This window comes from Neopelma chrysocephalum, unplaced genomic scaffold (assembly GCF_003984885.1).
Source record: "Neopelma chrysocephalum unplaced genomic scaffold, ASM398488v2 Primary Assembly neopelma1_62, whole genome shotgun sequence".
In the NCBI taxonomy this organism is placed as follows: Eukaryota; Metazoa; Chordata; class Aves; order Passeriformes; family Pipridae; genus Neopelma; species Neopelma chrysocephalum.
Window position 1 is genome coordinate 6,122,724 of NW_020897719.1, and position 27,881 is coordinate 6,150,604.

The 27,881-nt window shown below is 37.1% G+C and overlaps 1 long non-coding RNA gene across 1 annotated transcript in view; it reads right to left on the reverse strand.

Annotated features, from left to right (window-relative positions):
• Window positions 1–20,020: 20,020 nt before the first annotated feature.
• Window positions 20,021–27,881, reverse strand: part of LOC113967017 — a 34,090-nt gene continuing 26,229 nt past the window's right edge. The window contains exon 5 of the long non-coding RNA XR_003534055.1: window positions 20,021–20,032. This is a non-coding gene — a long non-coding RNA (uncharacterized LOC113967017). The remainder of the gene's footprint in view (window positions 20,033–27,881) is intronic.

Here is a 27,881-nt window from a genome sequence, read left to right on the forward strand (position 1 = left end):
CCAAACATTTTGTAAGCTCCTAAGAGACAATAAGATCTGAAAAAACAGCCAGCATACTTATGTAAATAACAATATAATTTCCTTCTTTATCAGAATGGATGCTCTTGTAGGCAATGGGAAATACTACATCATTTATCGTATTTTTTACATATAGGTTATATGGGATATTCTCTTACAGAAATGAGAAAAATACAGTTCAAAGGAAAGGAAAATGTTTCTGAAAAAAAGCAGGGTTTTTTCTCAGTTCTTTACTGATAGCAGGTTAATCCGAAAGTAATCTTATATGAGACTGTTTCGGTGTGATTTTATTCTATACTTACACTAACTTAAATAAGGGAATAAAAAATATGTGGATGAAAATCAAGAGTCATCACAAAATAGGAGTAATCAAAAATACCTTTGGGGCAAGGATCAGACTTTGGGATGATCTTTGCACATGGGAGCTATAGCAAAAATCATCAGGACGGAATTCAGCCAAGAAAACTGCAAAGTACCATTCTCAGGAAGAAAGAAATCAAAGTCATCAATGTGGCACAGAGACAAACTGACTTTAGGTTGTCATATGGACGCAAAGGTTCTCTAGGATAAAGCTAATTGGACTCAAGGCTATCATAAAATTTCAGAATGATTCTCTGAAAAGTCTGCATAAAACTCAAGAAATTATTCCCCTCGGTACTGGGAAAGCTTCATCTGAAGTAATATATCCAATTTTGGGAATGACACTGAGGCAGACAGACCAAAGACATTATAAAGCAGAAAAAGATATTTAGAAGACATGATATAAAATTTGTTTTGTACAGATTTTTAAATTCCAAAAGTGGGAGACTATGTAGAGACTTTGCCTAGAGAATTGCCTTTTGGGCTTTTATATATTCTAAACAAGATTGTGATCAAGTATTTTCCATGTCTACTAAAGCAAGGACAAAAGTATTATCTCTTTGATTAGCAGTAAAAAGATATTACTGGATGTCACAAAGAAATCTAACACTGTGACAAGCACTGAAATTGTCAATCTAGGGGAAATTTTTGAAATTTACTTCCTTGGAGATTTTTAGCAGACTTCTTTGGAATATAAAAGCATAAGAATAGCTGAAGCAGGTTAGTCTACAGCTACAATTATCCAGGACTTCAGGGGAGACAGCCAGATGGTCTTCCTGGGGTGAATGAGGCAATGTTTCATACTCTCCTGGAGGGGTGGGAGGAAGTGAATGTGTGACAGTGGATATAAGTGCCTCCCCTAGAATACACACTGAGACTCAAGATATTTTGACTCTAGGAACAATAAACCAGGAGCATTTTGGTTGTGTTTAATAGTCTTAGATGGATTTTTCTTATCTGAATTTTTCTTGTGAACTTTTAACATTTTTAGCTTGCTCAACATCCAGTGCAAACACTTTTCAGAGTCTTATGTGAACTATCTCCAGCTGCCTGGCACCTTCATTTAATTCCCGTAAGTTCTTCTCCTGAGAAAGGAAATTAACTATGTTTTCCTATTCACTGTTCCAGTGCCACTCAGTCCTCTCTGACATCTTCCTTCAGTCATAACTTTAGCCTGAAAATGACAGTCCTGTTGGATAAATGTTTGCTAGGGATAGCCTAAGTTACAGTGAAATCTCCCATAGGCAAAGGGTTAGAGTAGACAGATGAGCTCCTTAGAAACCTTTTAAACATCATGAAACAGAGTGATGACCTGTATGATTCTTCCTATTGTTGAAATTTCATGCATGTTCTCTTTCCTAGAATCCAATCTTATAACTGGAAAATAAATAACCTGTTTACCAGTATGTGATTAAGAAAACTAGAATGTTACAGAGAAGAAAAATGGTGTAAATGACACACAATTGCCTATATTTTAACCAAAAGCATAAAATATAACTGGAAATCGGATTTTTTTTTTAACAACTATCCAGTTTTCCATTCTGCAGAAAATCAGTTTGAGACATGATTTTTTAATAAGCTGGCAAATAAAAATTTCAATAAGTATTTTTTGACAGATATTAAAGATTCTGTTCTAATTTTTCCATCAACATTTTGTTTTAAAAATCCTTTATCTTAAAAAATTGAACTTCAAATAAAGATTTTATTTCATAAAGAAAAAAGAATTATTATCAAGTTTCCAGAAGTCCTTTAAATTGCCATGTATACGCTAAATCAAAGCAAAGGATCAGTTTCACATATAAAAATAACTTGTTCAGCCTTTATTTCCTGCATATGTGTTTGCAATAGCAATTGTCATATATCTGAGTTTGCATATTCTTAATTACTTAATGAGATATATAACACTAGACCCTCTTTTTCTCCTTTTTTTTTCACATTCTTTTAATACTAAACTGTAGGTTTTACACACAATACATATAATCAATTCTAACATATATCATTGTAATAACCTTTGATTATATTAATGGATTTTGAACAGACTTTTGGTAACAGTAGAAAGCATATACTTTTTTTTTTGTCTTAGAAATTGCAGAGAAAACTAAAACATTAAAATATGTGGTTGAACAACAAAAATCCTCTATTTGTAATTTACCTAGTAAAGACTTGGTCTTAGCTGGCATAATATAGATTTGACAGTAATATTTAGACCCCCTGGTCTTAAAAAACTGAACACACAACATGTTTTCCTCTTGAAGAAAAAAATGTTAATCATGGATCAGCCCCAGAAAGTCTTTTCCATGCTCTGTGAATCTTGTCATTCCAGAAAATGTAATGTCATTTTGTTAGAGGCCTCTGGTTGACAGACATGGAGAGAGGTACAGAAGCAAAGCCTGTCAGTGCTATGCAATCAAAACTGGGCTGTAGTGTTCTGCCTATAAGCTTTGAAGCCTTATGAGTATCATGGGCAAAGTGGTACTTAAAGAGAAAGCTAAAAATAATGGGTTTTGATTATCACAGAGTACACTGAGGAGGTTAAGGTACCATTGCAGATCAGGCTGTTCATCCTTTCACACAAAAGCAGACAAAAATGAAAGAATATTCCCCAATAAACAGATTTTTTAATAGTAACTATCTTAAAAAGAAAAGCTTAATTTCTGTAAAAAATAATCTTTAAATAATCTTTAAATATTTTACCGGTCCTTTATGTTCCTAGAAGTAGAACATAATTTCTCTCATTAACTCTTCAGCAGGTGTGGAGTCTTGCTGTAATGATGCTGATGTGTCGTTAATTTGCTACATATACTGCGTGTTTTATTGTGCACATATGAGACATGACAAGGCTTATGCACAGGGGTTAAACTTTGCTGCTGATAGCCTGAGTTTGTTTTTACTAGGCCTATTCCTTTATACTTTTCCTTTAATAGCATCTTGATAGCTTTTTAATAAACAGATTATTAAAAAAATTACTTTAAAAGTATTCAGGGCTAAGGACTTCATGCTTATTAGATTTTTAGTAACACACCTATTTGCTAGCATATCAAATGATAATAAAAGGTAATTTACATGGATCTGCAACAAGATTTTTAAAAGACTGTTAGGACAATGTGTGCGACAATTTTAATTACTTTTATTGCTTTCATTATTTAAATTAAACATATAAATGTTTGAGTTTTATTGGAAAACTATATTCCTGCAAACTGAGAATCCAATTTCAAACACTTTTTCTGTCTCACTAATTCTTTAAAGAAATTCAGTTGATTTGCCATTTATATTTTCATTTAAGAAATTCTATTCTCATTTATATTCTTTGAAATCTTAGCTTTGAAACAATGTAAATGAGATCAGAATGTGACCCAGTGAAAATGGTTTGCCATCAAAGGATTCACACTTCAAGCTGTGTTATGTAGCTTTCCAAAAGTGACATCTGGCCTCTTGGCAGGTTCCTCAGGCAGCTGTGCTGGTGGCTTAGAAATTGCTGATGGGTCTGCCATATGCAATACCTGCAGTTTGGCTGCTTCAGGCTTGCTCCAATTCATTGCCCTACTGAATAAATTTGCTTTGAATTATTTCCTATTTGAAATTATTGGCATACAATTTCTTTTTTTCTTTTTTTTTTTAATTTAATCAGAGATTAGGTCAGAAAGAAGCATTCCAACTTCTGCTGCATTGGTTTTGCTAGAGAAAACAACTCTGTGATCTAAGAATATCCCTGTGCTGCCAGTCACTATTAAACAGACCTCCAGGATCTGATCAACAGGTCTGTATAACTCACCTAATACCTCAGACTATCTGGATGAACATACAACCTGTATAGCTCTGGAGTAGGCTCAAATTGGCTAATTTGAGATAGGATAGAATTTGGTGTACATATTCATTATTTCATGAAACTTTAAAAGTGTTGAGATGCCAATAACACTGACAGTATTTATAAGCACTGGTTGCATTCAGGGAATATTTGTCTGTTTGGTATGTTAATAAGATGAAAAATGGGACACAAGTTGCAAAGACTGACAGACATGAGACCACAGAAAGAGCTTTGTGTTCTTTAAAAGGGTCCCTTAATGAATCTGTTGTTCTTTGTCTGCACATCTCTACACAGAAACATTATTTAACGGTTGTATTGCTTTAGCATAAAGCAACCCACACTTCTAATACGGTACCAATTGTGCTAAACTCTGTACTCTCATCGAAATGGATACAGCAGTGCCTGGAAGCAGTTTGCTGTATGATAAGATCGTCTCCCCTCCTGCTTCACTTTAAGAGGTAGACATCATGCCCAGATTAGCACAGCAGAGATGCAGGGAGCAATGGACAACTACTTTGCAGACGTTCTCAAAGTCAATAGTATAAATTCTGAAATAATCTCTCTAATCATTAAGTTCTTGAAAGATTTTAATCATTATCACGTACTCAGCAGTAAATGTATTAAACATAAAACCACAGAGAAACATTTATTTAAAAAATTATTTTAAAGTCAGCATGTACTCAGATATGCACTTTTTATGAATATCTCTAAAGCAGAGTAACTAAGCACACATTGGCCAGGAAATAGCAAAATTTAGATTATATATAAATTATAAGCTCTGTCACTCTGAATGAGGATGACAATACCAGTTATTACAAGTAATCAATGCAACATAATACTTCTTGTGCATCTTATGTGATGGATGGAGTGTGAGGGGTTGAACCTGACTGGTAGCTAAGCCCCCACTGTCACTCACTCACTTGCCTCCCTAGTGGACTGGGGGGAAAATTAGAAGGATGAAAGCAAGAAAAACGTATGGGTTGAGAAAAAGACAGTTTAGCATGTAAAGGAGAAAAAAAGAAAACCAAGAGATTCAAAGGCCATCATTAAACACCTCCCACCAGCAGATTGATGCTCACCCAGTTTCTGAGCAAAGGCTTAGCACAAACTTACAATGGGCAAATCATGCCTGACCACTCTGATTGCCTTGAATGGATTTGAGGATTGAGAGAGGCAGAGAATATTTGACACTTTTGATTTTAGCAAGGCTTTGGACACGCTTTGCTTATATTCTTGCATTCAAGCTGGACTCTTGTAGTGCAGATGGGTGGACAAGCAGATGGATGAAAAACTGAGCAAGAGCTTGAGCTCAGATGTTGCTGGTTAATGAAGCCCAATCTACCCAGAGGCAGTGTACTGCAAGAGTCTGTCCTGGGACTCGTCAGGTCTAGAGATGACAACAAATTGCAAAGGGCAGTTAATGTACTTGAAGGCAGGGCTAACATTCAGAGCTATCGGGATTATCCAAGAGAGCCATTTTGAAAATTAACAAAGACAAATTCAAAGTTCTGCATCAAATATAAACTAACCTCTCACAACAGTACAGGGTGGGGACTGACTGACTGACTGTGGAGCAGCTCTTCTGAAAAGAACCTGGGGATCTTCATGAGCAACAAACACGAGACAAAATTGAGCCTCTGCAGCAGAGAGGGCCAGTAGTTTCCTGGGCTGTACAAAGGGGAGTACAGCCACTAGCCTGTGGGAGGTGATCCCCTTTTCCTCAGAACTTGTTAAAATGCATCTGGAGTTCTATGTCCAGTTTTCTGTTCTCCAGTACAAGAAAGACATTGATAACTTGGGAGTGAGTTCAGCCAAGATCCTTCAATATGATTGGGCCTGCAGCACCTGCCCTTTGAGGAGATGCTGAGGGAGCTTTGCTTGGAAAAGAGGCGGCTTTGAGAGGGGTGACTTGGTACCTGTGGGATGGTTAGCAAGAATCATATAATCACATAACTCTTGCTAACCTTCCCATAAGAAGAAAAGGCATTGGTGCATGGCATGACAGTGCAACAACGAGAGCTCTGTGGATTGGAAGAGCTCTGCTTTTAATCTCTCTTACCTACCAAACCTGAGCTTTCTTTTCAAAACCTTTTTTTTCACCCCTAGTTTATGTTAAAATAAAATTTACCTTTACATATAGAACACCCTTTTGGTGGCTTTGGTGTGATCATTTCAAGAAATCACAGGTATATGAGCCTCAAGACACTGAATGTCATAAGGTTCTGCTACATCTTAACAGATGATGACATATAATAATAATATAATGACATATTTTTCACTCCTTTATGTTCATAACTGTCAACTACAGGGGACTTGAGATCTTTCTGCTCTTGAAATTATGTGAGGGAATAATTATTACTACAATGTTCCTTTAGAAAACAGCTATGAGATTGCCTATGTCAGGAATATATTTAGAGGGGTGAACATACTGTTTTCCTGAAACTGAGAGTGAATGGCAGAAGTCTACTTACAGTTTCACTACTTCAATACACATGCCAATTATCTTACTAGTCTTGCCAGGAATGAAACTGGGCATCAGAGCTGGTTATTTTTCTTCATGTACCCCAGCAGACCACTTGTCTTACCTTTCACTTTCTTTGTAAGGTCCTCTGAGTATTTAAATAGGCTTATTCTGTATGCAGGTTTATACTTTTATTTTTTACTGATAATACAGGGGTTTTTTAGTACAATACAGGAGGTGAAGAGAAGCTTAATACACATATCAGTGGAATTATATAACTTGATCGTTTGTGATTACGGGGAAACTGGACCTAATGAATCTGACAGCCCCTGCCAGCATTATGCTCTGTGTTCTTGCTTGCTCACCTCAATGACATATACACTACTTGAATGCCTAAAACATGGTCTTACTTCCTTAATTCGTAGGAAAAAGTTTACTGCTAGATAAGGTACGTATTGTGTTTGGCTGAAATTGAGTTCATTTCCCCATAGCAGCTCTCACAGTGCTCTGCTTTGCACTGCTAGCTGGAAAGGTGTTGATAACACAACAGTGTTTTGGCTACTGCTGGACAGCGATGGCACAGCATCAGCACCATCTCTCCAACATCTCCCCCAACACACCAGTAGGTTGGTGGTGGGCAAGATATTGTGAGGGGACATAGCACAGACAGCTGATCTAGACTGACCAAAGGGATATTCCAGAGCATATGATGCCTGCTCAGCCATAAAACCTCAAGGGAAAGGAGGAGGAGACATTTATTATGACAATGTTTATCGTCCATAGCAACCACTACACATCCATTTAAATAATATAAGTCAAATATATCCCTTTTAAATATGTGTAGGTAGAATGCACGTTGTGGATAACTTTCATATGAACCACTTTTCCTGTATGCCATATGCTCTGATATGCAGAAGTATTCAGCACCTGAATATGTAATGTCTTTATCTAATGATCTGGAAAGTGGTGAGATAATATATTATTTTGATTTATCTATTAGTAATAGTGGTTATGAAAAAAAATTGAATCTAAATAGGTATGCTCATTATTAATACATAGCACATGTAAGAGACTTTTCCCTCATGTTTAACTGACTCTTGTCCTGTTCGAGGTAATAGGTTTAGGTTTTGATGGAGTTCCCTTACATAACCTCAGACATGTAATTAGGAATCTGGTCTTACTAGTCAAAAACTCTCAATCTGCTGTAACTGGAGAGGTGGAGACAGAAAGAAAGTAAATTGGTATTTAATTTAATAATTTATCACTTTGTATAATGCTTAAGACACATAAAAAATAAAAATGCACAACAACATTATATATCCCGTATTTTAAATTGTACATAATGTGTATATACGGTTGCATAGGTATTTCTGAATATGCAGCTATAAAGACAGGAAAAGAGTGTGCCCTCTGGGACACCCTCATTCTAACTCCCTCTCTGCAGAGGTGTTTTGCCTCCTCAAGGGGACCATCTCACTGGCCATTTTCTCATTGACTATAGTGAAAGTCTGTACAAGGTTAAATGTTAGGCTAGAATGCCCAGTTTGTGCAAGACAAACCTCATGATTAGTTTGCTGCTTATTCACAGGAAATATCTATTTTCTCAGAGGCCTGCCTTAAAAGAACTGAACTTCATACTTCCAATACAAATGATCATTTGCTCTGGCCTTAACCTGGTGCCAATGTAGAGGCACAATTGACTGTATAACATGATGGATGTTCTTCCTTTAAATGACAAATTTTTAGCTTGCAAGTCACACCTCAGAAGCAAACATGACAGATGGTAATAAATGTAAGTATTCACTCTTAACTTAAAGTCTCATTATTTTTAAACTAATCTAGCAATGGTGTACTGAGGAGCTGTTTTAAGGCAGCTCTTGCAATAGAGGAGAAAACCAAGTATTTCAAGAGAAAAGAATTTTCTTAGCTAAGAGCTTTGAGTTTGTTCCCGAGATTTCTTAGTTTTCTTTCACATCTGAAGAAACTGGTTCCTCACTGAGGAACAACTGTCTGTCAACAGATTTAAACTGTCAGATGATCCTTCTGGATATTAGTAAGCATTTATGTTCCAGGAAGAGTTCTGAATCACAGTAAACACCTAGGTCTTTGGCACAGAAGATTATTGCCAAAATTAAACAGTTTTCATGGATAATTATCAAGCATTTTACATAAAGGGCAGTGAGGGGTTTTTTTTTTGCTATTTCATTCCTTGGATCATTTGCAGACATCTTACCATAACCTGATTACTCAATAGTCTTTTTTCTCTCCACAACTTCTCAGAAGCAAATACTTATATCAAGTTAATATAACTAGTAAGTACTGATAGCAGCTTTGAGATCATATTGAATCAACCATGATCTAACTAGGACATCTTAACCATTGCTATAACCCCATCAGTAAGAAAAATTTCCCATGCAACAGTGTTATTAAATGAGTACTATGAGTACAAAAATGGCAGTGAATAATCCTATATTGTCATTTAATGGACTAGACCAAAGACACAACTATGTAAATACTGAAGACATAAAATAATGGAATACCACTATATGTTCACAACCCTCCCCATGAATACCAAACCTCATTATTTTTTTACTTTCTTCTGAGGTTGGTTCAAGTCTCATAAACAGAAGTTAAATTCTTACTTGAAAAAATCAGAGCCAGTGTCCTAATCTTTCCTGGAAGAGATTATCAGGTATCCTGCTTATCATCTTAGACAGCTTTGTCTGACCAAGAGCTGAGCTGCTATTCTCATATCGGGCAATCATATGCATAATATATTCAGTCTTTACAAAGCAGCTAAATGATATTCCATGTCTTTGCAAATCTCTTAACTGGGATGTCTGGAATAGTAATGAGTCTAGCAACTTTCTCTAACCTTACCCTAAGAGATCTATTTTCCTTCAGTGTACTTGTACAATTATTGCCAATGCAACATTATATTCTACCTACAGAGTTATGCAATACCAAAATCGTACTGCAATCTAATGAGAATTGGACAGATAAATCCTTAACAGCATTTAATGCATACCATCTACGTGTACTATCTGCCACTGCTGTTTGTCCTCAGTATCTTCTCCTTTGCTACAGTTGGATTTATATTTCCTCTCAGAGTAATTGTATATGGAGTTCACATTTTTCCCTCTTAAGAAAACATGTAAAAAATTCAACTCTTTGCTCTGTACTAGCACAGTTAAACCATGAGATACTTTTCTATAGGAACCACTATGTTACATCTTCAGCCAGTGTAATTCAGTATAACTCTACAAAATGGAAAAAAGCTAAAGTGATTGAGACATTCTAAAAATCCAGTCAGAAATCAACCTCTTCAGACTTTTCTCTGAGAATATGCACTATTGAATACTGATATTCTTTTGGCTATAAAACTCTCAGAAATATTTCAGTTAAAATATATTTCTTTTAAAATGTAAAATTATTGTGTCAAAAGTTCTGGATATATTAAAATTTCTGGTACTGATATAATTATTTCTCATGAGGAAAAGAAAATTAGAACAAGAATATATATTCTGTTTTAACTTTTGTGTTAATACCTTTTTTGCATTTCACAAACAAGTAGAAACATTTTCTAAAAACGTTGTGTAGCCATCTCAATATAGACTTACAGGGGTTGTTGTCAACTTCTGATAGCTGCAAATTTTAAAAATTTTCAAAAACTATTTATTTGCCATTTCCCTTCTCTTTGGAAAAAAAATGCAGTGTTCTTTATTTGTATGTGATTTGCAGTGTCACAGGGATCTTAAAATCTTTTAAAAAAACAAAATACGTAATATATCTCTCATTTCACAAATCAGAAAAGAAGCATAGCAATATCTCATTCCTTTCTACAGAAAATAAATGTAAATTAATCAGTCTGACCTGGGAAAAAGTGGGTTATTTTTGTTGCACAACTGAATCTAAATCATGGTGTGATTGAATAAGAAATATTAGGCAAATACTAGAAAGCTTATGATCTATGTATCAGATAATATACAATTAAGGAAGGACTAATGTGAACAAAATGGAAAAAGGAGATTGTGAATTAGTAGTAAGGATAAGAAATTAAAAAAAAAAAAAAAAAACCAAACCCAAAACAAAATGAAAGAGAGAATTGCAGGGAAACCCAAAGTCTGGCTTAATTACTATCAGAAAGTACTGGACAGATGCTGATGCCATCAGGCCTACAACATGATGACACCAGAGTGCTCAGTCCTTCAGTCCAGGATCCCACCATCCCTCTCTTCTTGACTACAGAAATGACTACACCTCAAGTGGTATGGTCAGAAGAGACCAGTTTGCCCTGGTTTAGTCTTCAGTGATCAAGGGCAGGGCAGTCCAGCAGATCAAGAGCACCAGTACCTTCAAAGAGCACCAGTCACATGATTTCAATACCTTACTACCTCTTTTGCAGTTTCCTAACCTTGTTTTTCACCCTTCCTTTCTTCTTGTCATTGATTCCTGGTTTTACATCTGTTCCAAACTTTGATATTTCTGTTCCCAGTAATGTGAGATGATATCACTGATGATGTTACCCAGATTGAGTTGGTCTTGCAAGATTTTGCTCATCAAAAAGAACACAGTACTCACTTTCAACTACACATGGTCAACCACTTCTCATATAATCTCCTCCAAATCAACCCAGTAGTTTTTCACATCCTTTTCAGTTAGCTTAACCTCAGGCCATGTCCTGGATATTTTCATGCAGCTGTGACAATTACTAGGAGAACAGAAAATATCTTTTAATTCATCCTTTCAGATGCAAGGACCACTTTTTTACGATGCAGTGCATTGGACCTTCAGGGGTGAAAACGCGAGTTCCTACCCTCTCAGGGCCCCCTTTTATCCTCTCTGTTTCTCCCCTGCCTTCCCAAGGCCTGTGTACGTGTGTGTTAGGGCTGTCTCTGTCCTCTCACACACCAGAGAGCAAGGATGAGAACTTCTCTTGCTATGCAGGGGGGAAAGCATTGAAACTGCCTTTGAGAAAGAGTTACCATTTAAGCAGAAAGCCTTCCTAACGAAAACCGAGTTTCTAAATTTCCGTTACAAATTCTTCTGGAATTGTATCTATTTCTACAACTACATGTTAGAAATCTGTCCTGAAGAATAACAGCAAGGAGTCAATCACCTTTGAGGTGAAAGCTGGTGTAGAATATTCCTGTCAGAAAAGGAAGAATGGTTTGCTCTTATTCCTTTATGAGTAAGAAGTCATGATTATTGCACCTCCCTAGAAGATGAGACTTGAACTCAAATACTTCTCTAGACCAGAGATTGAAATCCACAAAGGTTTTTCTCTGCTGGCTTGTAGTCAGGGCATTTGGAGATCAGGGGGAAGTGGTTTCTGACAACTTTCTTGACAATTTGGTAGCTATCAGGGAAAACTATTGTACATCCTTCTCTGGGACTGACATACCTCAACAACTGTAAGGTAAATATATGCAGGTATTCTTCCCTGGCGGAACGAATTGCATTTATAGCACAGTAAAGCCAGCTAAAAGTTTTTTGGAATTCCTGAGTGAGAAACAAGCCTTTATCATCATACTGTTGTTAGATCAATCTTTGAGTCAAAAAGTACGTCTGCTTAAGAAATCAGTTTGCATGCATTGTCATAAAAACAATATTGCTGCTCCTATAATATGCTCATTTTGACTGACTAGCTGAATGGCTCATAGGGTTTTGAAAACTTAATTGAATGAATATTTCATACAAATTCCCCATGGTACAATAGTTTTCCCTGATAGCTACCAAATCACCAAGGCAAATGCTCTATTTTTACAGATGTGCATAGTAGGTAAAATGTGCTTTTGACATGTTTTAAGAAATACTTAAGTAATGCCTCTTTCAGGACATCTCTTAATTTTTACATAATCTCATTAAATACAATGTTTTGCATATTGAGCATTTTTTTTTCTGCTAGAACACACTTTTTTGTGGTTTTTTTTAGAACTTTACACCTATTGGAATTGTTTAGATATTCAATCCATTAAGTTTTCCACAATTGTCATGTTATGAATTTATTTTTTTAATAAAGCAGTGCATATAGTACAGCTTGGACACTATAGATATCTTAAATTGGTAAAGGGTGCTGAATGTAGTTCCTTATCTTACAATGCAGAAAACATGATCTCTATCCCTTTGGATACAGTTCTTATTAGCAGTCTGCTCAGCATTGCTCCTTTAATCAAAAGTATGGTTTTGAGTTTTATTTTAGGCCCTTCATGCTCAATTATGTACGTTTGTATGTTCAAGGAAGCTAATGCTTAGTTCTTCTGCCGAACATGGGTAATATAGAACATCTTCACTGAAACAGCATCATCTTGATATACTGTAACACTCACTCTTAATTGCCACATTTCAATCTTTTTCCTTAATCAGTTCTGGAAACATTTTATGGCAGCACATCTCATTGTTACAAATATTGTATTCACATTAACAGTAACAGAGACCAAAAATGTTGATGTTAATTATGTCACATAAAGATATCACTATTCAGTTTATGTTCAGAGATGTTTTTCATGTTGATGTTGTGCTCTCTAAAGCTTAGATGTTAGAAAGGTATGGTGGAAACTAAGTTCAGAAACTCGGATACAAATAAGGTGCTACGTAGTTACGCTTTTCATCTTTTTTCAGTGAAATTGATTGGGGTTGTGCAGTATTTTTATGGACTTACTGACATAAGTACCAAATGCTGTGATCACAACGTGTCTGTAGTACAGTTAGTGAAGCCCAAGGAAACCGTGAATTGACATAGGGAATGCAGTTTTAGGGTCCAAGAACAAGAACCTTCCAACACCAGGCCTTTAACATATTTGGCTCTTCTGTTTGAAGCAGCTGAATGCTGTATGCCTACTATTTTGTTCATCAGTGTTTTCTTCATTAACGTTTCTGTCCACCAAAGAGAAAAAGATATCTAAGATTTAAACAGATCTGTGCTCTAACAATTCAGATCAAATGTCCTAGCATGTTTCTCTGTCTTTTAAATACAAGTGAATCCAGCTCCTACCCAAGTAATAGCATATGAAAGCACAGAAATTCATATCTGTATTTTCACTGTTCTTTTTCATGATATACAAGAAGTCCTGGGAAAAGTGGGGAGGTGATTAAAGTTAATATATGCTATTTACGTGTTTGTATATATGTGTGTTTGATTGTGTAAGTAGTTTGCTTATACAAATCAAAGAAATATTTTTTTCTACTTGACATAACTTTCTTTTAAAGGGCATTCTATCTTTTAACCTTAAAAATTTTCTTACATGTTATTGAGACGTGAATCATGAAAAAGAAACAGGAATGAAAGCAATTACTATTTTCATGCATCAAATAGCTTTAATCTGCTAGTTTAAGTTTTAAAATTTAAAGGAAGTACAAAATAAAACTTCTGATCATGTCAGAGTGTTTGATGGGGAGTGCAATACACTCAACTACAGATGTAAGTTGAAGCGAGATGCAAAACAAACACTTTCAATTAGGAAGTTGAAGAAATGGAAGTGTATGAAAAATAGGTAAACATCTGAAAAAGGAATTGAGGTCTGCAGTCCAACCAAAAACTGAGTTCAAAATGTTGATGACATTATATAGAGGCTGAAAACAGTAACACTGCAAAAGAACCTTCCCTGAATTCTTGTCACAAACGGATTGCTTAATTAAGGCTGGGGAAGGGAGATAAGTGCATAAAGCTGAATAGGCCATGGTAGTGACTGAAAAGCAGTAACTGAGAACTTAATAGTTAATGCCTGGGGGACAGTAAAGTGCTTATTTGGAAGACTAAGTATCTGAAAGTAAAGACTGAGTGAGCATGCAAGTGCCCCAAAGCAGGTAGTATCAAAGAAGAGAGCAAGAAAAGGTAGTGACGCATTGGCCAGCTTTGCCAACCCAAGAGGGTTCTCTGTGTAAGCAAGTTTCGAGAGTAAATTAGTTTAATGTGTATGAAATACTGTTGGGCCCTTTTTCCTCCCCTTCCTCGTGGCTATTTTACAGAACCACATTTAATTGCCCAGCACAGATTTTTCCATTGCATTCATTGTGCAATACTAAGTCATTCCTTATGCAGTACTAAGCAGCAGTATCACCACAAACCTCTTTGTGGCAGAAGCAAGCAGCTGGGTGTTAATAGCTGCCTATCAGCAGCTGATCTGTAATGAGAAGTTCCCTAGAGCTTCCACTTCCCAGCACTGTAAATGCATCAATTTGCCTGTTGCTCAATTAATATGTCATCCTTTATTTATGTTTGCAGTCTTTACATATTTTACATCCATGATTGATGATGTATATATAACAGCACAATAAACACATTAGGAATACCAGATGGGTGGGTGGATGAGATTAGATTACTATTTCTGTCATCCCCATCACAGATCAATCAGATACAGTCTGCCCAAACAAGAAATCCACTTCCTATTAATTAGCATAATCTCATGGTACTGTAGTTTATTGGGAGGTACTATCCCTGGCACAATTTATTAAGATAAAATGCTGTGATGAAACTCTGTAAGTGCAGGTTTCATCTACTCTTCTCCTGGAATGCTTTCTAGGAAATTCAGCCACAAATCATCAGTATTTTTCTATCATCTATCAAACTCTTGATCTCTTTCAGTGATTGCTTATGTCAATACAACTCCCCTGCCAAAATAATAATAAAAAAAAATCAATCCAAACACTAAATAGGCAAACAAAATCTAACTCAATCTAAGATACTCAGAGATGTGACACTAAGAGATGTGAAAGACCTCCCTTGGCCCATTAGAAGGAAGATTTGAGAAATTAATTTGTATAGTGTCTTTCTGGCAAGGATAATGACTCCAGCCTTGAGTCATTATCAATAATGCTAGGTAACATATTAAATCTTTTCTGAGGGGTCTTACAAAATAACTGTGCTTCTTGGGATGCCTTCTGCTAGTTTCCTGATGGATGATAAACCAAATCCATGGAGAGCATTATATTCATATGCCAGACTATGTATAACAGATTTAATAAAATTATATCATATTCTAGCACAGAGTATATGACATACTTGCTATTCTAAATCCTGGCAAGTGTTCTAAAAAATCGGCCAGAATAGACAATCATTTGTCAGGATCTGTCATAATTCTTCCCCATGCAACCTGGTATTTTTGACTCTGTGACCAGTGATATAAGCTAGGCATAGAAATTTCTGTAATAGGGATTTATGTGATTTCTCTAATGTTTTAATCTTTCCTTCCATGATTTCTTCTCTATTGCATGTTCCTGTTAGAAGCCTATCAACCCATCTCATTTATTTTATTCTCATATTCCCTATGATGTACTATGATTCTATATATGTTTAATAAATTGGATGCATGGGAGCGAGATATCTCCTCAGGAGAGGTTTAAGAGAGCTTTTATATCAGGAAGAAGATTATTTCTATCTCTGTGGGAACAAATAAATACTTTACATTTTCTAATAATGCATCTAAACAATGTATCTGCTTCATACTGAATGACATAGTAAATTTTTCTCAAATATTCAAGGAAACTTTCCCGTTTTACCCATCTGAACAACAGACCTACCTTGAGCTAAAACTGTCAAGCCAAATAAGTCCATTTAATTAAGGATTTCTGCATTAAAAGGTATAATAAATTTTGGTTTTTACTGGTTCTTTGTCTACTATAATGCATTTAACTCTCTGTGTGCATTTGTGTAAATATGTTGTTAAGATGTATTTCAGAACGTTCTACCTCTTCAGCAGATACCTGTATATGACCTTTTTTCCTTTTAGCAAATGCTGAGAAAGCGAGGATTTAATTCTTTGAATACTGAACATGTGCCAAGCTAGTAATAAATGCTAGCTGCGGTGTACTCAATCAGAACATCAGCTGTATGTTATTCAGCTGATTAAGTTGCACCCATCTCACTGAAAATCCACACTGAGAACAATGTGTGGAGAAATGTAGCACTATTATGTTCAGAGTGATGTGAAAGCCAGTGAAATGTACAGGGAACCATCAAGAGAACACAAGAGTCGTATTTTTAACATTATGGGGAAAATATATTCTTTTTGCCATGATTCTAGAGTACTGAAGATGTTGAGGCTTTAATAAAAAGAGGGGGGTTTGGGTTTCCAGGGGAAAATGTAGTGCCAATATATCTTCAATATTTGTCTCATCAAAGCCAATAAGAGACCTGTATTGTAAAACTGCTCCAGGTAACTTTTTCCACTCTGTGCACAACTATTCATAAGCATAAGGAGATGGGTGTATATCTACCATGTGCTAAAGCTGCTACAAGTGAGCATCAATAAAATAAATGTCAGCTCCTACAAAGAAAGGTGCATTCTTTCTGTAGTTATAAAACAAAAGGGTACTTACACTTACTGCATAGAAGTTCGTCTTCAGCAATTCAGCATAATATGCCTTGGCTTTGCTGAGTACACAAATCTCCTAAGGCTGCTGAGTGAAGTGATATGACACTGCTTGGTACTGCTGTAAGGGAACCAATGGGGGAATTAGCAGTTCCACTTAAACACTGCGTTGATGGCCCTTGCCCTATCCAGGGTACACATTTATTCCCCTAGCTGGATGACAAAATATCAAAAACTAGATGTACTGAGATCTGATTTTTATTTCTGTGAAATCCAAATATCTGAGGGTTTGAGAAAAATGAGGATGAGAACCTGTCTACTGTTTCTCCCTAATACATTTTCAGTCATACTCAGGTGTTCAGTCCTCTTTCTACTCACAACAAGTGGTAATTATTGTGATACTGCTCATACTCAAGTCAGTAGGAAAGCCTCAGGTGTTTTCAATAAAAATATTGATTAGAAGCTGAGATAACCACATGTGGTAAGCTTTGAAGCTTTCTAGAACCTCTTCATTACTTAAAAAACCCAATAAAAATAATTATAGTGTCATCTACCACTCAAGACAATAAATTACATTTTTCCTGTACCTCTGCCTTTCAAAGTTAATGATTCTGCTTTCATAACATCTTTTGGTCAGTTGTGCAAATCTACCTTCTTAGATTTTTCCATGGTACTTTTAATGATAAATATGTAAAACTACCACAGTTTTCTCACTTTTACCACTTTTTTTCTCACTATCTTCAAACAGATAGCTTTAATTTTTTTCTCCCTAAAATCAGAAAATAAACAGAGAAAAACTGAATTTGTTGTCTCTCTTTTCTCATTCCAAAATTCAAAAAGTATGATATAGCATTAGACTAGGAATTCTCTTCCTTTTATGCTTTTTCAGTTACACATTTCCCTCAAATAAATCCTTTTCTCTATGCCAACTATATACACCTGTATGAAACTTTGAACACGCTTGATAATGACCTTAATTTCAATACTATAAATAAAATCATTACCGATGAGGCAGCAGATACTACCCTACGACTTTCTAACTCAGCACACAAAAATGCAATCATAGATAAGAAACCAAACTTTATCCTATTTGCAGCAGCATACTAAATAAATACTCTCTAAATAAATAAATAAATACACACTTTAACAAATATGAATAGAAATAAGCTATCTGAACTCCAAGAATGCTATTCTGCAGTTATTAAAAAGTAATATATGCTGCATAAAAACAATGTACTTATCTCACTTTATCCGCAAACTCTTGTTTTTTGACTAAATCCCCCAACTAGATGATACAAGCTTGGCTCCAAACAGGACACCCATAGGTTTTGCTGGGAATAAAATCTACTGATTTTGAGCATAAGGTGATACGAGCAATATATCTAATTTCATATACTTGGAGCATTATAAATTGACTGTTAAAACAGTACTGAAGTTTAAATCCAGCAATCTGTCATAAGCTTTAGTGAGAATGGTTGTAGGGGTTATACTGTTTTTTTAATACACACTGTCCTGAATTGTAGGGAGTATTGAATTAATTCCTTTAATTGTACCTCTTTTATCTTCACTTCATACTGGATTTATGTACTTTCACCTTACAAGGAGGTGAGCAGCTAAAAACTCCTACCCTTATGTGTTAGTTGTAGTCCAGAAAGATCCAAACCATTTTGAATTCTGGTGGGGTTTTTTTTTGAGAGAAAATGCCTTTAAATCACCTTCAACATCAAAACAATGGAACGGGATAAGGAAATACAGCAAAAGACTTCTACTGTCCTTTGTGCCCAATTCCTAGTAGTAGCACGGAAGTCAGAAGGCGAAGAACAGGGCTGTTCAATATGAGCAATGGCATTGTACCCAGGCTTTGACTTTGCTATTCTGACCCCCAGAATAAAGAGGTGATCACAGAACACAATTACAAGTGGTAGAATTAAACTTTTAATGTCTGTAAAACTCTTTGAAGATAAGTGCTCACCACGACTGTGTTCTGTTGACTGCAACAGTCCTATTAAATAACAACCAGAGACTGAAAACTGTTTGAGTGTTATTGCGCTTAGTCAATAATGCTGAGAAGATAAATACCTTTAAAATATTAACCTGGAAGTAATATCATGTATGTTAACTTAATTAATTTTTACTAGTTGACTATGGGCTTTCCCCAACTCAGCATGACAGATATTTTGCATAGTGTTTAAAATAAATATCTGTCTGCATCTTCTCGTGCAAATGATCGATTTTTCAAGTTAGAATTCTCCCTAGTACTCTGTAAGCATATTCCTCTCATCTTTCCACCTTCCCAGTTGTTTCATCTGCAAGTAGAAGTCTATGATTCCCTGCATCAGCACTTGGACAGCAAGCTGGTGGAAAGGTTTGCCACTACCTAAACCAGGAGATTTTACTTCTCCCTTTTCTCCTCTCTTTTCTCTTTGTTCTACTCCCCTGTTCTTATTTTATGAACCTGGTGCTCGCCAGTCTCTTCTAAGAGCTAATCTACTGAAAAAGGGAAAAAAGGAGGGAAGGAATGAGAAATGAATGTCATTAAAACTTCTAACACCTTTCAAATGTTAGTTTCAGGGAACTGGCAAGATAGTGTGAATGGGACTTGTTAAGTTGCAGGAAGGTAAAAGGGAAAACCTGTAAACTCTTCCTTCTTGGTGGCAGAGGCATTAGTTGTTTTGGCTGCTCACAAAAACACAGCTTTCGATTTCCATGACCTATTTCTGTGACCTGCCAAAAATCCTCTTTCTGTGAATGGGGAAGTTTCTAAATATCTCTTAACAGTCATGTATTCAGTTAGACATTGAACTATAGTAAAAGAATGCTTATTCCAACTTTCTAAGTATGATAGAAATAACATATGGCCTTTCACAGACACATGTAGGCATCTAGCTATATGTTATTTTATGCCAATACAAACACTTTGGCAATCCAGAGCTTGAGCCTTTGGACCAAAAGAAAGAATAGACAGTTGTCTTTGAGACAATTAACATTATGCAGCAGTAAAAAAAAATATAACTGAAAGTATAACTGATTTATACTCTAAGAGGTATTTGAAAATCACCTAAATGTGGTTTCTTAACTCTCTGTATTTCTGGAAAGGTAAATAACTAACTAAACCTACTGGTAATCAAGACCAGTAGCTGACATTAGTATACAATGGTTAGTAAGATATGATTAAAAATCTAAATTTTAAGCTTAAATTCCTGGCTCGGTCACTGACTTTATATGAGATGCTGTTTGCTTTTGTTTAGTTTATTTAACCCTAAAGCAGGAGAGTAGTTGTCAGGGCATAATGCTCGAAAGCATAGTTTGAGGAATTAATTAATTGACATGTATGTGGAGTGTTACATTCCTTGAAAATGTACAATATGCTGTTAATGTGATATATTACTATTCCATTGTGGGGTTCCATATACTGATGTCAGGATGCACAGCCACGGAGAGTTCGTCAAATCAGTGTCTCTCTAGAGCAATTAGGTGGCAGCAGTGATCAAAAATATCTTTCTTTTATCTCCATTTGGCAAAATAGTTAGACATTTTCCTTTTACATGTAGATCCAGTTATCATGATTGAGATCTTTATTATCTTTTGACTGCTGACTCCAATAGTCATTGGCTTAGTCTGACACATAGCAGTCAAAGGCACAGTAATTACCAGGCACTGATAAAGACAGTACTTTGATGTTCAGCATGCCAGAGAGCAGAGGCTGATTATAAGAAGGTTCAACTTTCTCACAAACTGTAGTCAAGAATATTAAGATCAAGTAAAAAATTTAAGATATCAGGAATAGGTGAAAAATTTGAAGTATTCCTGGTTTCTCTTTGCTTGGAACATTGCTGTCATGGTTTTAGAGCCCAAAATCCAATTCCTGATTCCTAGCCCCCCTCCCACATCTCAACCCTGTGTGAGATGGGTTTTCCAGACAAAAACACAAGACTCAATATGGGGGGAAAGGAATATATTACAGGACTATACAACAAATAAATAGTATAATACATTACATACAATCTTAACTCTATTTCTACCATGACAATAATATTTACAATGGGCCAAATCCCTCCAAATAAAAGTCCAGGAGGGAAGAAGAAGAAAAGACCCCTTCCAGTCTCTGAGCAGCAGGTCTCTCTAGGAGCAGTAGACTCTCTGTAACTTTCATGAAGCAGTTGCAGCTGGATCTTTGACGATGCACGCACGAGGGGGTCTCCAAGCCCCTCGGCCCTCCGACACAAACGAAGGGTCTTTCCGTGGGCTGCGTTACCCCAGACAAAGGTTGCTCCACCACGGTCATATTAACGAAGTGCAGAAGCCTTCGTGACGGTCTGGTATCTTCAGGGGGAGTCAAGCCCCTTTACAGAGCTTCTGTGCTCTGCACCAAGATGGCTGCCAGCTTCTCTGAAGCTGCAGCGGGGGGGCCCAAGGTCACCCCCCCCGCACACATTCCTTTGGCCATCCTGGCTCAGCTCTCAGGACAGTCTGAGCTTCTTAAGCTCCTCTCTGCAGTGCATACTGCACTCCAAGACTCTTTCAAGTGAGTCTGATCATCCTCCTCTCTCTCGGAGGAGTCTCCAGGGAGTTTGGGAGGTTTTGGTTGTTCAGTTCTTACCCAAAACTCTCTCTCTGTCTCTCTCCATCAGAGATCTCTGTGTCTTCCCTGCTCAGCAGCTCTGCTGCTTCTTCTTATCTGCTTGGCTCTTTGCCACTGCTCTTCGGATGCTGCTGTCCCTGCTGCTGCTCCGTCTGCCCACTCATGGTGGAGAAAACTCCTTCAGCTTCTCAAGTCACAGACCTCAGTCCAGTCTAACGCTGTTTCCAGGTTTCTATGACGCCAGCTGGGGGTGGGGGGCCGAGGCCCCCCAGAAGGGGCCTCTGCCCCTTCCTCGTGGCTTTTCACAACATGGCTACTACTTCTTCTAACAACAAATACAACTTCTTCTTTTCCGGTCTAGAGATATGTTTATATTTTGCAGGAGCACTGATTGGGTCAAACCCCAAGGGTCACCACCCCCTGGGGGTTACCACTTTCTTAGCTTCAGGGGGAAAACCTGGTTCAAACTACTACAATTGCATATCGCACACTGCAAGGGAGTGTTGTAATACCCCAGAGGTTGCCCCAGAGATGCTTTGACTCTGGTATAAAATTAGATTTGTTTGCGGGTAGATTTACTTGTGTAATCTACAAGTAGCTCCTTTTTACCCACAGAATGCTGTTGATATTTAAGCTGTCCTTAATAAGGGAGTTTCGGTGGCTCCATGAGGTAGAAATAAGTGTTGTTGACAGGTTTTTGGATGAGACATAAATTTGAGGTGTTTTATCTTGGCTGTAAATCAGTTTGTATGATCTACTAACACACACATAGATACTACAATACCTACATATTGTGAGATGAAGTTGATTAAATTTTTTCAGCATGTCCCTTATAGAACTTTTAGGCATGTCGACAGTCTGCTACTTTAAAGAAATGCACTTAATACTGTGGTATAATGTTTACTAAAAAATCCTAATGCTACCAGTCAGGAGATGCTTATAATTTTCTATACTATGATGTTATGCTAAATGTAGCTGTTCATACTCTAATCAGCCTGCGGGGCAGCCCCCGGTGGAGAGAAAGGAGAGGAGGAGCTTCGCTGGCGGGGACTGTGCCCTCATGGGAGAGGAGAGAGGGTGCCTCAGAGCACACAGAGGTTTGACCGTCCGGTCTGGGGGAGTGGAGGGATGTCGGGCAGGACGTGGGGGTCCTCAGACTGGTGGGAGGGCAGGTGGGGCAGTCCCATATGGTGTGTCACAGGTGAGCAGTGCGTGGGAAGATCTGTGGTAACACGGTGGGGGGAGGATAAGGTCAGGGTGGATAGTGGGTTCTTCTGGGAGGTTGGGGGGTCTTGGCCGGGCTGGAAGTCAGCTTAAAGAAGACAGAAGTTCTCTATCAACCTGCACCTCAAGAAGTCTTCCATCATCCCCACATCACCATTGGCCAATCAGAACTCAAATCAGTCCAGCAGTTTAATTACCTAGGTTGCCTCATCTCCTCAAATGGTAAGATTGATGGAGAGATAGACAACAGGTTAGCAATGGCATATAGTGCTTTCGGAAAACTCCATAAAAGAATTTGTTGAAATAAACACCTGAAGAAAAGCACAAAGATCGGTGTTTACAGAGTCATTGTGCTGTCTACTCTTTTATATGGTTCTGAATCATGGGTCATCTACCGCCACCACCTGCGTCTCCTAGAACGCTTCCATCAACACTGTCTCTGTACAATCCTAAACATCCACTGGTCAGATTATGTGACTAACACATCTGTTCTAGAACAAGTAACAGTCACAAGTATTGAGGCCATATTGCTGAGAACACAGCTGTGTTGGGCAGGACACATCTCAAGGATGAAGGACCACTGCCTCCCTAAGATCCTACTTTATGGCGAACTTGCTACCAGCTGCTGCAAGGGAGGATCCCCAAAGAGAAGATACAAGGACTCCCTGAAACAACATCTCAGCCTTGGCCATATTGATCATCATAACTGGTCTACTCTGGCCTCCAATCGGGAGGTCTGGAGACACCATCTATAATGCTGCTGATGCTTTTGAGAAAGCACGCAGGATCACCCTTGAGGAGAAAAGACAACGTAGAAAGAATCGTGCCTTGCAGAATATACCACATAAGAAGTCTGTGATGGTTTCAGTTTAGGCCTTCCTGGAAACCAGCTTGTAACCAGGAAGGAACTAGGAAAGTGACCAAGGAAGTATTCCATGCTATTCCTTTACGTAACCTGGGGTATAAATAAGGCATAGATAAGAGAGTTCGCTCTCTTCCTTTCCGGCGAGGTCGGAGAACGGTGGTCCCTGTCTTGGTCTGGCTTATCTGGAGCTGAGGCCTACAGTGACTGCTGTTATCGGCCACCTGTGAGGGGAGAGCGCTGGGCCACGTCCAGACGTCCTGCTTCTCTCAAGGGAAGTGGTGAGCTCTTGCCAATTCTTCAGTTTGCTGGTTACCGGGTTTTTAGATCGTGTAGACCTGTTTTGTTTTTGTCCCTTTTCATCCTATTTTATCCTGTTTCCCTTCTCCCTTCCCCTCTTCCCTTTGGGAAGCTATTTAGGGTTTCTGGGGTTATATATATATATATATGTATATATATATATGTGTATATATATATATATATATAAAAATACTCTCACTGTATATATCTATTTTTTTTTTAATGTAAAATATATATTTTTGCTAGAACTTTGGCTGCTTGGTTTTTTTGTTTTTTTTTTCTTTTCTTCCCTCTCTGGGAAGTAGACCCTGTTGTCAAGTTTTGGAGACTTGGCAGGAAGCCAGCTCGAAACTTGCACAAAGTCTTTCTACTGTGCCTTTTGCAACCAGACATGCCTCTCTCGTATTGGCCTTTTTAGCCACCAACGTGCTTGCAAGAAACGTGGGTAGAGCCCTTCCCAAATCTTCGTTCGCAAAGCCTAGCCATAATGATGATACTCTAATGAGATAGATTGTTTCATTTTTCAACACAGGTTCCGTTTTATTAATTGATGTCATATTTCAGAGGAGAAATAAAAAAGGGGCCAGAATGTCTATTATTCATTTCCTATATAATCACAGTTTTGCATAGGTCAGTCTGAAGCCACATTGGCCAGAGCCAAAACGAAAATTTGGGGATAAAGATGAGACTCCTAGAAAACCCCCAAAACTGCATTCATGCTGTAAGCCCGAGAACCTCCCAGCTGCTGTGTGCATCCAAATTCTGCTGTATTACACCCTGAGGGGACTCAGTCCTCACCTTCACTTCACAGTTACTGCTCCATCTTCCAAACTGTACGCTATTGTTTTCATCTTTCCAGTGCAATATTGTGCAAAAATGTCCAAGACTACTAGAAAGTAATAATATTTTTCAAAAGTAGCAAGTAATGGGGTCAAGTTTGCTATCCATACACATTCTTTTTGGCCCAACAGCATACAGATTATTTTCATCACACCAACCGAAGCAGGAAGGACAAAGGGGGCTCTCCACCTTGCCCAGAAGAGCCTGGAAGAAAAGGAACAGCAGAAATTATGTCCAGTGCTCCTCAGCAGGTGACTGTCACAGCAATGGGTGCACAGTTAACCTAAGTATTCCAAGGAGAGTTAAGAAGATGCTGTATGGTTCAGTCCTCTACAGTACACCAAGCATGCAGAGGCTGAGAAAAAGACATTCCATCCTTCCAACAGGCAGGGATTCTGTTGGGTTTCACATATTTGCAGTTGTTGTACCGTTAGGAGAAAGAAATAAAAAGAAAACAATTTAAGTTTTCCCATTACTCTATAAATTTATGTAATTCAGGACACTAGCCAATATCATATATACTTGTTACTCCTTCAGTATAGGTTTTTAGTTACTTTACTTACTGGACTTTACTGAAATAGGAGTTAACATGAACAGAGTATATCAGCAGATGGTGAGATGAGGTCCACAGACTAAATTAAGAATTTTTCTGATTTTTTTCCCTGTCAACAAGGTCAATAAGGCTTTTATAGATGCTTTATACTAGGGGAGAGGGGAATAGAAAGTATTTGAAAACTGAATTAAAAAAAAAGAATTTATATGTAGGAAAAAAGTTTTGGCATTATGTTTTCTTCTGAAATCTATGAAATTGGGAGGGATTTCCTCACTGATTTCCCTGGTCATTGGTTCAGGACTTGGATGAACAAATAACAGAATTAAACAAATAGAGACCAATCACTCTAAACAACAAGAGACAGACTTACAATTCTAACAATGTAACATGGTTATTGTTTCTTGCAGTCATATGCTTATCTGCAACACTGGTGTGAAATATAATTAAAAGAATGCTTTGATCTGTAAAGAAAAACAGAAAAATTGGCTTACCACTTTTTCATTTACTTACTAAAATTATCAGAAAGAATGGGTTTAGACAATTCATCACTAGAAAATTGGCTGTCAGGCAATACAACAATCTCTTTCTACAAGAACAATGTAGTTATTAAAAAGTGTAAATTGCTTCTACATCACGTAATTTTATCTGTGTTGGTTTTAAAATACTAATCTTTAATAGGCACTTTTTTAACAACTACAAAATTAACTTTGCATAATATATTCAAGACTACAAATGCTTTTAAAATAAACAATTAAAAATTGGATTTTAATTGAAAATACATATTGAAGTTATAGAAGACAACATTTCCTCCAAGATATAGAACTTACGATAGACATTAATCCTTTCTGCCTCTGGTTCCAACTTTCTGAATTGCAAGATCTTTATTTAATTATTCAAAGACTATATTAAAATAATTACCATGACCTGTATGAAATAGTAATTTCTTCTGATATAAATTGACTCCCAGGAGTTAAACAAGATTCCTCTTCAGAAGGCAGTAAGGTGAAAAATGATAAAAATTCCCCCATCACACTTTGCCCCCAAAACATGTGGTAGGAGAGGCAGAAGTCAGCACTTAGGAGTTGGAAGTGTTTCCAACAGTAGCTGGAACTAGCAGGACCAGCAGGAATGATCATCTCATCTGGGATTCCATGCTCCTTCCACAACTACCATCAACAAATGAAAGCAGTAGTTTTCTCTTGGAAACTGAATTGGAAAATTAGTTTCCTTCCACTGCTTTCTTACCATGTATCACTTCCTCATTCACCTTCTCCATTAGTCTCTCCCTTCCTTAGGATAGCCTTTGTGTTGCTCTGTACTGTGTGTATGATTAGCTGTGGTTCATGAAGCATTCATAAGATACTCCGCTCTTACCCAAGAGATTAAACCACTTCTGAACTAGAGGTACTAGAGTCTTGTCATATATGTCTTTATAAAAGAAAAAAGAAAGCATTTAAGTGCAGCTGTAGTTAAGGCTGATTGTGTTAGATCCACTTGGGGTTTGAATGCACAGATATGGGATGGTGCTGAGCTTTTCATTCCTTGGCATCCATGTTCTTTGGGAATGTCTACTCTTTACAGAAGAGGTGCATTGGAAAAAAAGGTATTAGTTATAGCTCAGCACAATACCTCTTCCAAAGGTATATCTGCATTCCCTTGAGCAGACCAACTACTACATGTCCTTATAATTTCTGTTCGGTTGTTAGTGAAACTCCTTGTACCCACATATATATATTAAGGTCTGATCACTACTTATTCATCGCATTATATCTAGTCTTCCATCTTTTGGAACTTTCTTTACATGCTAAATTTGAATTTTAGTATTATTGCAATGTGCTTAACAGCCAGCAAAATAAGTGAGTTTTCTAAGCACTACCAGAATAAAATGAAAGTGAAAGGAATATTCTGCAATCCTCTACAGAAATCTTTCAGTTCTTTAACATTCATGACCATTCAAAGCCAGATGTTTGGTTCCCTTAGGCACATCTGGAAATCCTTGTCTTAAAGTGTTTCTGTTTTGAAGGACCTTGTCTGGCTAGTACCTAAATGTATATCCTGAGCAGACTGTTCATAAGAAACTGGTAATTAAATGGTACAGGTGAAACAAAATGATTATGTAAACATTTAGTGGTTCATCAGACATTCAAACTAATGTGTATAATTTGCTTATAACCCCATACTTCTAATACTTTTGGCTTTAAGTTCCAAGCTCATTTCACCTTAAAAAGATTTGCTGGCAGTATTCCCACTTTGGTTTTCAGTTAATGAACTTCTGCCAAAGGAATAAAAGAAGGAAATTTGACAGGGCTTTACAGACTAGTTTTACAGAGGAACTTAGTAAAGGACTGGATCATGGTTCTCCTTCCTTAGTATTGCTAAGTAACTTTCTTTTGTGGAGAGTATTTTTGTGTGATGGCTCAGATAATGCAATAATTTTAATGGAAAAGATGCTCAAACTTCTCACACTTCCTGTGTTGGCTGCTTCCCAGCAGACTTCATTCAGACATTCTTGTAGTAATTTCTAGATGATTTCTAGAGTTCTTTGTGACTTAAATTTTAAATTTTG